Raw genomic sequence first — 10277 nt, 5'->3', positions numbered from 1 at the left:
TGCATAACATGTCCACGGCCACGCAGGTAAGTGTCTAACCTCATTCGTCAAATTGCATAAACTATATTTCAAAAACTGCATGTCTGTGAAAATGGTTCGGATTGAACAAATTCGGTGGCCAGTCAACTGGCCACCCACAGCCAGTCACATAGCTTCGTGGGATCTGAACAAGCTCGGTTACGTTCGAATTTTCCAACGAGATGTGCAGCCGACACGTGTGGAGTGTCCAGTCGGGGAAAATCGGCGAGACTGGCAGTGGTGGCGGCGGTTAATGGCAGAGGAGAGGTAATGGCAGTCAGGGACACGTAGAGGAATGATGGTCATGACATTGGCTAACGGTTCAGCCTGGCCACCTCACCCCATTGCCACAAATTGCGCCATAGTTCAAAAATTCTCGGCTGAAGGCTCGCGTTCACCATTGTTCATTTGCACTTGCAACCATCCTCGGCTGAAGACTCGCGTTCACCATTGTTCATTTGCACTTGCAACCATCCTCGGCTGAAGTACGCATCCTCTGTTTCCACAATCTGTTAACCCGAGATTTTTGGCCTGTTTCAAAATTCTCCCGCGTACCAGGCTCTTTTAGAAGCGCAGTGACATCCTACAGATGCCGGAAAGAGTTCTACAGGAAGAAGCCCTCTAGGAAATGCGGCATAGCCTTTCGGAGCAGAGAAGCCTGGACTTTTCTTCGTCAAATTTTGAGTTCCGAGAGAGGTAGGCTCAAAAACACTCTTCTATGCATGGTATATTTCGAAAAAATGGTGAATTGAGCTGTCTTGAATTGGAGGGTTAGAGACAAGTCTTCTTGTGAATTGATTATAGCCGTTTACTTGTGTGTTGCACGGAATTTTTTCGTTGGTTCTGCATCCAAATTCTCCTCCACAGTTCTTGTTAAGAAAATTCCTCCTGTAGAAAAGATAAAGCACTGTCAGGGCTAACCTATGTATTGAGGACATGAATTCTACATGGTTTTATGTATGCTGGGGATGAAAATTGAGCTCTGCACTCTGTCTGAGGAAACCTACTTCTTCCTTTTATACATGGACAGTCGAGTTTTGGGCAACAAAAGCATTAGAACCAGGGAATTGGTGCAAAGTAAAATATAAACACCTGAGAGATACTGTCTTGAAGTTCAAAGGAGGAAACCATAAAACAGCAAGTCCTCTCTGCTCAGAGCATAAAACAGAGCACTCTCACCATGCCAGGGGGGTTTATCAGGAAGGAACCCTCAAATTCCAGAAAATTGCGTGAACATCTCGAGGTGGTGAACCTCTTCACCCGTGCCAATTGGATGACCTTTTGTGACAAAATTCAGGGTCATGACAATGAGATAATGGAGGAGTTCTTAATGTCCCTGCAACCTAAATCAAAGACACTGGCCACTGTGAATTTCAGAGGGTTGACCCTAAAGCTTACCCCACAACTCATTAGTCGAGTTACTGATCTGCCATTGGGGATACCCTGGAGCAAAGAGGAGAGGGAATTGGGCCAAAAAGCCAAGAAAGAATTCTTCCTACCAGAGGAACAGTTTGCAGAAGACAAGAATGGGGTCCAGAGAGCCAACCTACATCCTTTTTGGAGCGAAGTCAGCTTCCAGATCATGAAATACATTACCTGTGAGGGGCGGTTCAGTATTGTCTACGGCTATCATTTCCGGTTGCTGAGTGAACTCAGACATGGGATGGATTTACCTCCAGAATAGAAGTTAAGCATCCCCTATTTTCTTCTGCAATCATTAATTGAGTGTGGCACAAAATTGAAGGAAGGGACACCGGATCAGCTAGCCCATCATGGGCTCATCAAGCTTTTACTGGAAGATGCCCTCCACACCTACACTGTCCCTCTCTCTTGGGAGATTTTCCGCAACATGACCAGAGATGACGATATTCGAATTCTGGCCGCGAAACTCACTTCATCCAGCAGTGAAGAAAGGGAACACACTGAGGTAGGAGAGAACCCCAGTGGTAGAGAAACACAGGATAGACCACCACAGAAAGAACAAGAAGAGAAGCGAGGGCAAGGCCAAGACACCGGGCCTAAAACTGTGGGAAGAACAATGGCACAAACACCCAGGGAGAAATGATTGCAGAGTAGAGTAGAGAGGACTGAAAACGTCCAAACAAAGGAGGGCACAACCAAGGCAACCACACATAAATTAAAAGGAAAGACACATCCAGCCAAGCAGACCGAAACAGTTGAAATAGTTTCTACAGGAAGCATGAAATCTGTTTCTACTGGAAGCATGGAAACAGAGTAGCAAAAGGAGAAATCACATAAGATTTTGGCCAGGGAGGCGGCAGCAGTTCTAGCTGCCTTAAGCACATCTCCAAAGCAAAAATGGAAGTGAAAAAGGGAGCCTTCCATGTATTTTAAGGCAAGAAGGAGCATGCGGATAAAAACTGGCAAACCCCAGTCACAATCAAAGAAGCCAATTACAATTGATGAAACCCCAGCTAAACAAAAGGAAAGGTCGCCTTCAAAGGCATCCATCACCTATGAACGGGGAAGCCCGAAAACATCCACCTAGAGAGAAAGGATGAAAATGCTGGACACAAAGACCTCTCTACAGGATGCTGAGACTATTCTACAGGAAACGCTGGCTAGGCTAAAGGAGACCGAAGAATTGGAAGGAAAGGCAGCTAAATCACCACAGGAGGAAGAAAAGACGGAGAACATTGTGGAACCAAGCCCCCAGCCCAGCTTGGGCTCCTACTATAACTTGTTAGAGGCCGGAAAGATCATTCCCCAAAAATTCGCAGTGCCACTTTTCCTTGCACTAGAAGAAGAGAGAGTGAGGACCCACACTTGGATGAAGATCGCTAAGTCCAAGGGTGTGGCAGATATAGGTCCCCTAGAGGAACAACTCAAAGAGACGAGAAAGGAATTGGCTATGGTACGACATGTGGAAAGTAGCCAGCGGGCCAGGCTACAGGAAGAAAACGAGCTGCTTAAACAACAACTACAGCGATAGGGACAGTATAAGGAAGACAGGACCCACATCTTGGGAGAACAACAGCAACAGGAGGAGCCCACAATAGACAAAGAAACCCCTGATGAACAGTAGAGAAGAGATGGGTTGCAGGCTAAAATTGAGACACTAACTAGACAGCTACAGGAGAAGGACTTGCAAGCAACACAAGAGATACAGTCTCTGAAACAACAGGTGCAAGAATAGGAGGCCCAACTGGCCTGCATGGCCAGCTCGGCAATAGAGGCCATACAATGTAGGAAACTTGCCAAATCATACGCCCTATACCTTAAGGATCAGTGGTTGCAGTTTCAGATTAACACCTTGGCCCAAAGGGGCATCACTCCATTTCAAAATTATCATAAATTTATGGCTTTATGTGACAGTAGCTCATCAGAGGACAAGGCTAAATAATCAGAGTTTTATTTGCACAACTTAGCTCTTCCAAATATGAATTCATGGGATCCCAACACTGTGGTAGGAGATGTCCAACTTATGGCCATGGCCTCTTGGATGAATCATGAGGAAAAAGGAGCAGCAGAGGTCCGAAATATTATGAGCAGGGAACTCAGTGAGCCACTAATGATTAGAGCAGAGCCGGAGGATCCCTCAGTAGTGATAAGCGCCCACCAGCACTTGGCCAACAGCCCTTAGGATTTACCAGAATACATTGAGCAACAGGCTCAAGCTATTGCCCACTTTGAGGACATGGAGAGACTGTTGGGGGATAACTGCCTTCATGCCTGCACAAGGCGGTGGAACACACTGCCCCACAGCTTGAAGATAAGAGAATACCATTCTCCCACCAGGATGAGGGAAGCCTTGGCAAGGGTACCCCTCTACAAACAGTCAATGCAAAATCTGTAGGCCAATTGGATTGGCCTTAAATTCAGTCCTCCCTTGCTTTTGGGATTGCTAGAAGGAGTTAAGGAAGAGGAGGAAAACAGACAGTGGGAGGAAGTGGAAAGAAAAGTGGGATTTCACGACCGGGAAGAAGACATCACCGCGGAGGCCTGGGACGTGAGAGAGGCAGTTAAAGCTATCAAGGATGATGAGCTAGATTAGTTGCTCAGAGGATGAGCAACCCATTTAGTAGGGGGGTGATGATGAGCCCCAAAAATGGGTAACTTATTGGGCTCATTTTGCCTACTGTTCTTCATCAATCCACCATTTTTCATAGTTTATGCATGTTTTTTGAGTATATTTATGTATTTGAACGAATGAGGGTGGTCACTTTACCAAGAAGGCTAATACGTGGTTATTTCAGGTTTTTTGGACAAATTTTGGAACAAGGCCAAGCAATTATGAGCCAGATGACAGCCAAGCATGAAGGAACAAGGGTGAGGATTCATAGGAAGGGTGTCTCTTGCATTAAATGGCCCTTCCTCGAAATCTCCACCCTCAACTCGGAGCTCAGCAGGCCACCAAAACGAATCCTAAAGGTAGCCGAGAAAAGTGACTGTTTACTGGCAGTTTGAACAGCCGAGCCCCTTGAGTTAAGGAGGGCTACTGAGGACCCTCGTAGTGCATAAATAGGAAGGCTTTCAGCCTTCGTAGGTTACTTTTTGAACTGTTGGGTTTGCACTATAGTGCTGTCATTGTCTCAGCTCATTTTCGTAGCTGCTGCTGTATAACTTTCTTGTGACATGATTATTTTTGAGTAATGAAGAGCAGCTTTATTTGGAATTAGTTTTGAATTTTTTCTTAGGATCCTATAGCTCTTGGGGTTGGGCCCAACCCAAGTGCCAAGGCTTCCTTTGTGTACTGTTATTTGTCTTTTATGTCTTTGCAAAATAATTTCTGTTAAGTAGATTAAAATCTTGTTGGTTACCTAGGTCATTGTTGATGATTAGAAAGGCTTTTTATGTTCAGATTGAGTTGATAGGTTAATAACAGGGAAGATCTTCAGAAAAATGCCATCAAGCACCTCTGATCTCACCTCTCCCTCAGTGGGATCGTGAGCTGGGACAAAGGTGACCTTGCTGCCAACAAAAACACTGTCTTTGCCTCACCATGCAATCATTAGTGTTAGATTCTCATTTGCAGGAATTGATACCAGTTGTGGTTATGTGTTCAGGTTCATGATTGCTTAGTTTTCATAGCTATTTCATGTGATTTCATTGCAAATAAACTTCTGTTCATTTCCCTTGCTGTTACTTAGGCCAGATTAGAGTAAAGTAGCTAGGTCATTGGTTTTCCAAGTCATTGTTTGTTCAGTTTGAGAATTAATTTGTAGAGCACCTGTAATACCTCTCCATCTACCCGTACTCCATCAATCCCATCTGCTCCATCCCCTAACTCTGATTCTTGCCTCACATTTGCTACGTTCCCTCACTTTGACCTAGTTTCCATATTTTTGTGCAACATTGCTCCACTCCTCCTTGAACAAATCCAGCCATCCTCATCACTCCTCAGCTCCATCCACCAAGTCCTGGACCTCCTCACACCCTTATCCTACCCCCATACTCACTTCTCCACCTTTCTCTCTCCATCCACCCTCCAAAATCCCATTTCTGAACATCCTGTAGAAAATACAGAACATCCTGTAGAACCCCTGCAGACTTCCTGTAGAAGCTCACGAAAGTGGTTTCTTGATAGCCAAACTCTGTGAAACTCTTTGGAAGGGTGCTAGGGACCCCTTAGGCCCTCTTCCAACCTTTCCAACCTCCTACAAGAATTTCCTCTCGCCAATCCACCTCTGCACAGTCAAAAACCAGTGAAAGCACATGTGTGACAATTCTGACACTTTACTCAAAAAAATACAAAAAGATGTTTTTTTAGATTTTACTGTAGAAGTAGCTTAGACACATGCATTTCACCTTCTTAGCAGTCAATGGCATCTCCTTCAGTAGCTTTCGTCCTCTTTCCTGCATCAGTAGGATTAGCTGGTAAAATTAGGGTTTGCTAGGGTTTGCGTTTCCTTTTAGCTTTTCAGTTTCTTTCTGCAAGTAGATTAGCCTCCTTTGAGTTAGCTTCCATCCATCAGTTAGAAAGCTTCTTCTTAGAGCTCATAGAAGTTGGCTTAAGTTCCTAGCGGACTTGTGCCAGCTGACCAAGTGACAGCTGCGGCAAGAGCTAGTACTTGTGCATATAGCACCGTCGCTTCCAAGTTTGTTACGAACTACCGGGTTGATAAGAGTAAAGAAGGGAGTCCTAGGAGTTGCAGCATTATTGCTGCAATACTGGAGACCACCAGCAGTGATGATGAGCTTGATAAAAAATTTCAAAAGAATGGAGTGTCATGGTGTCCACTTAGTCCTAATTCTAATGACTATGAGAGCAACAGTGATGAAGAGCATGATGGTGAAGCTCAAAAGAATGGAGTGTCACGATGTCCACTTAGTCCTAATTATAAGGACTGCGAGAGCAATAGTGTTGAAGAGCATGATGATGAATTTCAAAAGAATGGAGTGTCATGGTGTTCACTTAGTCATAATTCTAAGGACTATGAGAGCAGCAGTGATGAAGAGCGTGATAACGAATTTCAAAAGAATGGAGTGTCAAAGTGTCCACTTAGTCCTAATTCTAAGGACTATGAGAGCAACAGTGATAAAGAGCATGATGATAAATTTCAAAAGTATGGAGTGTCACGATGTCTAGTTAGTCCTAATTCTAAGGACTATGAGAGCAGTAGTGATGAAGAGCGGGATGATGAATTTCAAAAGTATGGAGTGTCACAATGTCCAGTTAGTCCTAATTCTAAGGACTATGACAGTAGCAGTGATGAAGAGCGAGATGATGAATTTCAAAGGAATGGAGTGTCATGGTGTCCACTTAGTCCTAATTCTAAGGACTATGAGAGCAACAGTGATGAAGAGCGTGATGATGAATTTCAAAAGAATGGAGTGTCACAATGTCCTCTTAGTCCTAATTCTAAGGACTATGAGAGTAGCAGTGATGAAGGACAGGATGATGCACTTAGTCCTAATTCTAATGAGTATAAAGGTAGCAGTGATGAAGGACAGGATGATGCACTTAGTCCTAATTCTATGGACTATGAGAGCAGCACTGAAAATGCACATGAGGAAGAATATCCAATAAACATCGAGTCAAATTTTCCATTGAGTCTGAATTCTAAGGACTATGATAGTGGCACTAAAGAAGGGGAAGATGAAGAATATCCTCCAAGTCAGTATTTGAGAAACACAGCTGATCATAGTGTGGATAACATTCCTCTTCATGATGATGAAAATACTTATACAAATGATGATCCAATGATGGAGATGTTGCCAAGAAATATTGTATCGAGGAGTAGGAGCAGACCTTTTCGTATCAATGCAAGATGTTCTAGTTATACAAGGGGTAGAGTAGAATATCTGATGAGAAGAAGTTCTATCAGCACACTCATTTCAAGTGAATGTTGCCAAAAAGATTGCTTGAAACATATGGATTTCAAATTTGCATTAGAGAGCAGGAAGAGATATTTGTCAATGAATAAAAGCATGCAAAATTCATATTTAGTTGGGTGCATGCAATCTACATTGTCAGGTTATGATTATCATATTAGGACTTTATTTATCTGTAGAAAAGCTTTCAAAATGTTTCATTTGATTGGGAATTTTCATCTCTCGAGAATTCAAGAAAATTTGGAAAAGGATCCCACATTTTATTCTGAAGTACGTCATAAAAGACAGTTTGGGCCATTATCAAATACTGCAATGTCATGGATGAAAGATTTCTTTTCAAAGCATGGAGAGTGTATGCCAAATAGAGAGACAATACATATTCCAGATAATTTTTCAAGATGAGAAATCTACAACTTATACAAAGAATATGTAGAAGGTGTTGAGGGACATGGCCGGTTTATTACATATCAATATTTTGTGAAGGTATGGAAGAAAGAATTCAACAATGTCCGTATTCCTAAGAATACAAGGATGGGGATTTGCAGTACATGTGCTTCTCTTAAATAAAAAAGGGACAAATGTGAAGGGTTAGAAAGAGGTAAGCATTCATAACTTTAACTTTTAAAATTGTATATTCATCAAGTATGAAAACATATTTCTTAATGGCTTTCTTTTATGTTGTGTAGATTCAATTGTCAAAGAACTTCAGGAGCATCGTGAACAACAAACAAATGAAAGGAAAAAGTTGTACAAGCATCGAAAGAAGTGTTATGATAATCCAAATAAATATTTGGGTTTGATAATTGATGGTATGGACCAGAAGAAAACACTTTTACCACATTTTTTTCGCACACCCAAAAATTTATACGAGGAAATTTTTATTCAGTATCACTTGGTCAGTTGTATGGTCTTCAATGGGAAAATGTTGCCAAGGGTGTACTTCACAGCGCCAAATATTCATAATGATGCAAAGCTGACCATAACCATAATTCATGATGTGCTTTCTCATTGGTCTAGTAATCTTACTGAAGTTTTGTATCTACAATTGGACAACACTTGCCGTGAAAACAAAAATCAGGTTGTTTTTGGATATCCAAACATGCTTGTTGAATTGAGAATTTTTCAGAAGGTAAAGGTTGGTTTCCTTCTTGTTGGGCACACTCATGACCATATTGATCAGATGTTCAGTCGTTTTTTAGTCACATTGAGGAGGAAGGAAGTTGGGAGCTTGCCATCATTAATTGAATGTATTAAGAAATCATACATGCCAGAGCCTACTTTTGATGTGTTGGAAGAAACTATTGACATGCGAAGGTTTATTATGGGATTATATGGTGAGGGGAAATGCATTGAACAACTTAATGACATTAGCTTCCAACATCAATTTCATATCAAAAAAATTGATAAGCAAACACTAATATGCGACAAGAAGTATTCAACTACTGCAGAATGGGCACCGTCATCAAGTTTGCAATTTTTGAAGTTCATTCCAGATCATACAATATTTGCATCAAAAATATTGTTATTACAATCAATTGGTGAAGTTCATAATGCACGCAGACAAAATAGAGATATAAATTATCCTGATTGCCTAGAAGAAATTAAAAAATGTATTAGATATACATATGAGTACTTTGACATTGCTGATTCAGTTTGGTGGGAGTCATTTTTCAATAATCAAAGTGATATCATTTCAACAACAACAAATGAAGATATACCTTTGAAAAATCCATTTATTTGGCCACAAAATGTGTCGAATGCACATGAGGAAATAAACATTGTTGAACAGCGACAATCTCAAGCTATTATTAATTCTTCACAGGCAGAGGAAAGAGAGATGTATATTGGTTCCAGAAGATCTCGTGCACAACGTGAAGCCATGGAAGACCTTTACAAGGGTTCAGTACATGATATTAAGGAGGGTTGCATGATCGCAGTGCTAGCAAATTGAGATCCCAATGGCTATCCATTTTGGGTTGCTAAAGTTATAAAGGTCTTTACAGAAAATGAGGATGTTAAAAGTGTTGAAATACATTGGTATGCCACAAATACACACCCATTCAATGGTGTGTATAAGCCAGAGATGGTAGTTGACAAAAAAATGGCAAAAAGAGAAAAAGAAAGGGTACGAATATAAATTGTCGCCACACAAACATATTCAAATTGGAGGATGTTGACATACGTGTTTATGACTTCATTTTAACAAAGAGAGGAACTCTTCGCTTCAAGACGATAGAGATTCTGAAAAGGTTGTTACCAGAAGGAACAATGTTTAGATGGGAGTCTCCTGAAACCAGTCGTAGATCTAGAAGAATTTTGAAACCTGAAATGATGGGCATGCATGTGGACTCAATTGGCGCACTAGTTGATGAAAGAGAAGAATATGGAACATCTTCGTCAGTATCTAGTCACTCATCTGAAGATGTGAATTCTGATGGTGTGCAAGGAAATATGAGTGATTTTGAATAATTGTTTAAGACAGTTTATCTAACTGATGTATGCATTGTACCTTGAAATAAAAATTTTGATTTCATATGGTGTTAAATGAAAAGTTATGAGTCATTTTTATGTTCTTGGATCATTTTACTAGTATTTTTTAAAAATTTTCAAGATTGATCCTAAAAAAAATCATTGTTCCAATATAATCACTTTTTCGTTTTCAAGCTGTATTTTGCCCGAAAATTTTGTTTTCACTGCCATTTTTAAAACATGTTCAAAATTGTCCCTAAAAAAAAAAAAAACCATCGTTCCAGTATACACACTTTTTGCTTTTAGCACTGTTTTTGATGTTTTTTTGGCGTTTTTTGGCCAGAGTTCCCGTTTTGAGTTTATAGTTCCCGTTTCAAAGTTTACATTGTTTATGAAAGGACTTGGAATATGTATGAAATGTCAAGATATTTGTAATGTGGAAAACATCACCAATATATCATAATTACCTTTGAGCAACTGACCTCGGGAAGTAT

This window comes from Pinus tabuliformis, chromosome Q (assembly GCF_031772625.1).
Source record: "Pinus tabuliformis cultivar Carrire ecotype Pingquan chromosome Q, CPIR1, whole genome shotgun sequence".
NCBI classification, from domain to species: Eukaryota; Viridiplantae; Streptophyta; class Pinopsida; order Pinales; family Pinaceae; genus Pinus; species Pinus tabuliformis.
Note: the sequence above shows the minus strand (reverse complement) of the source record.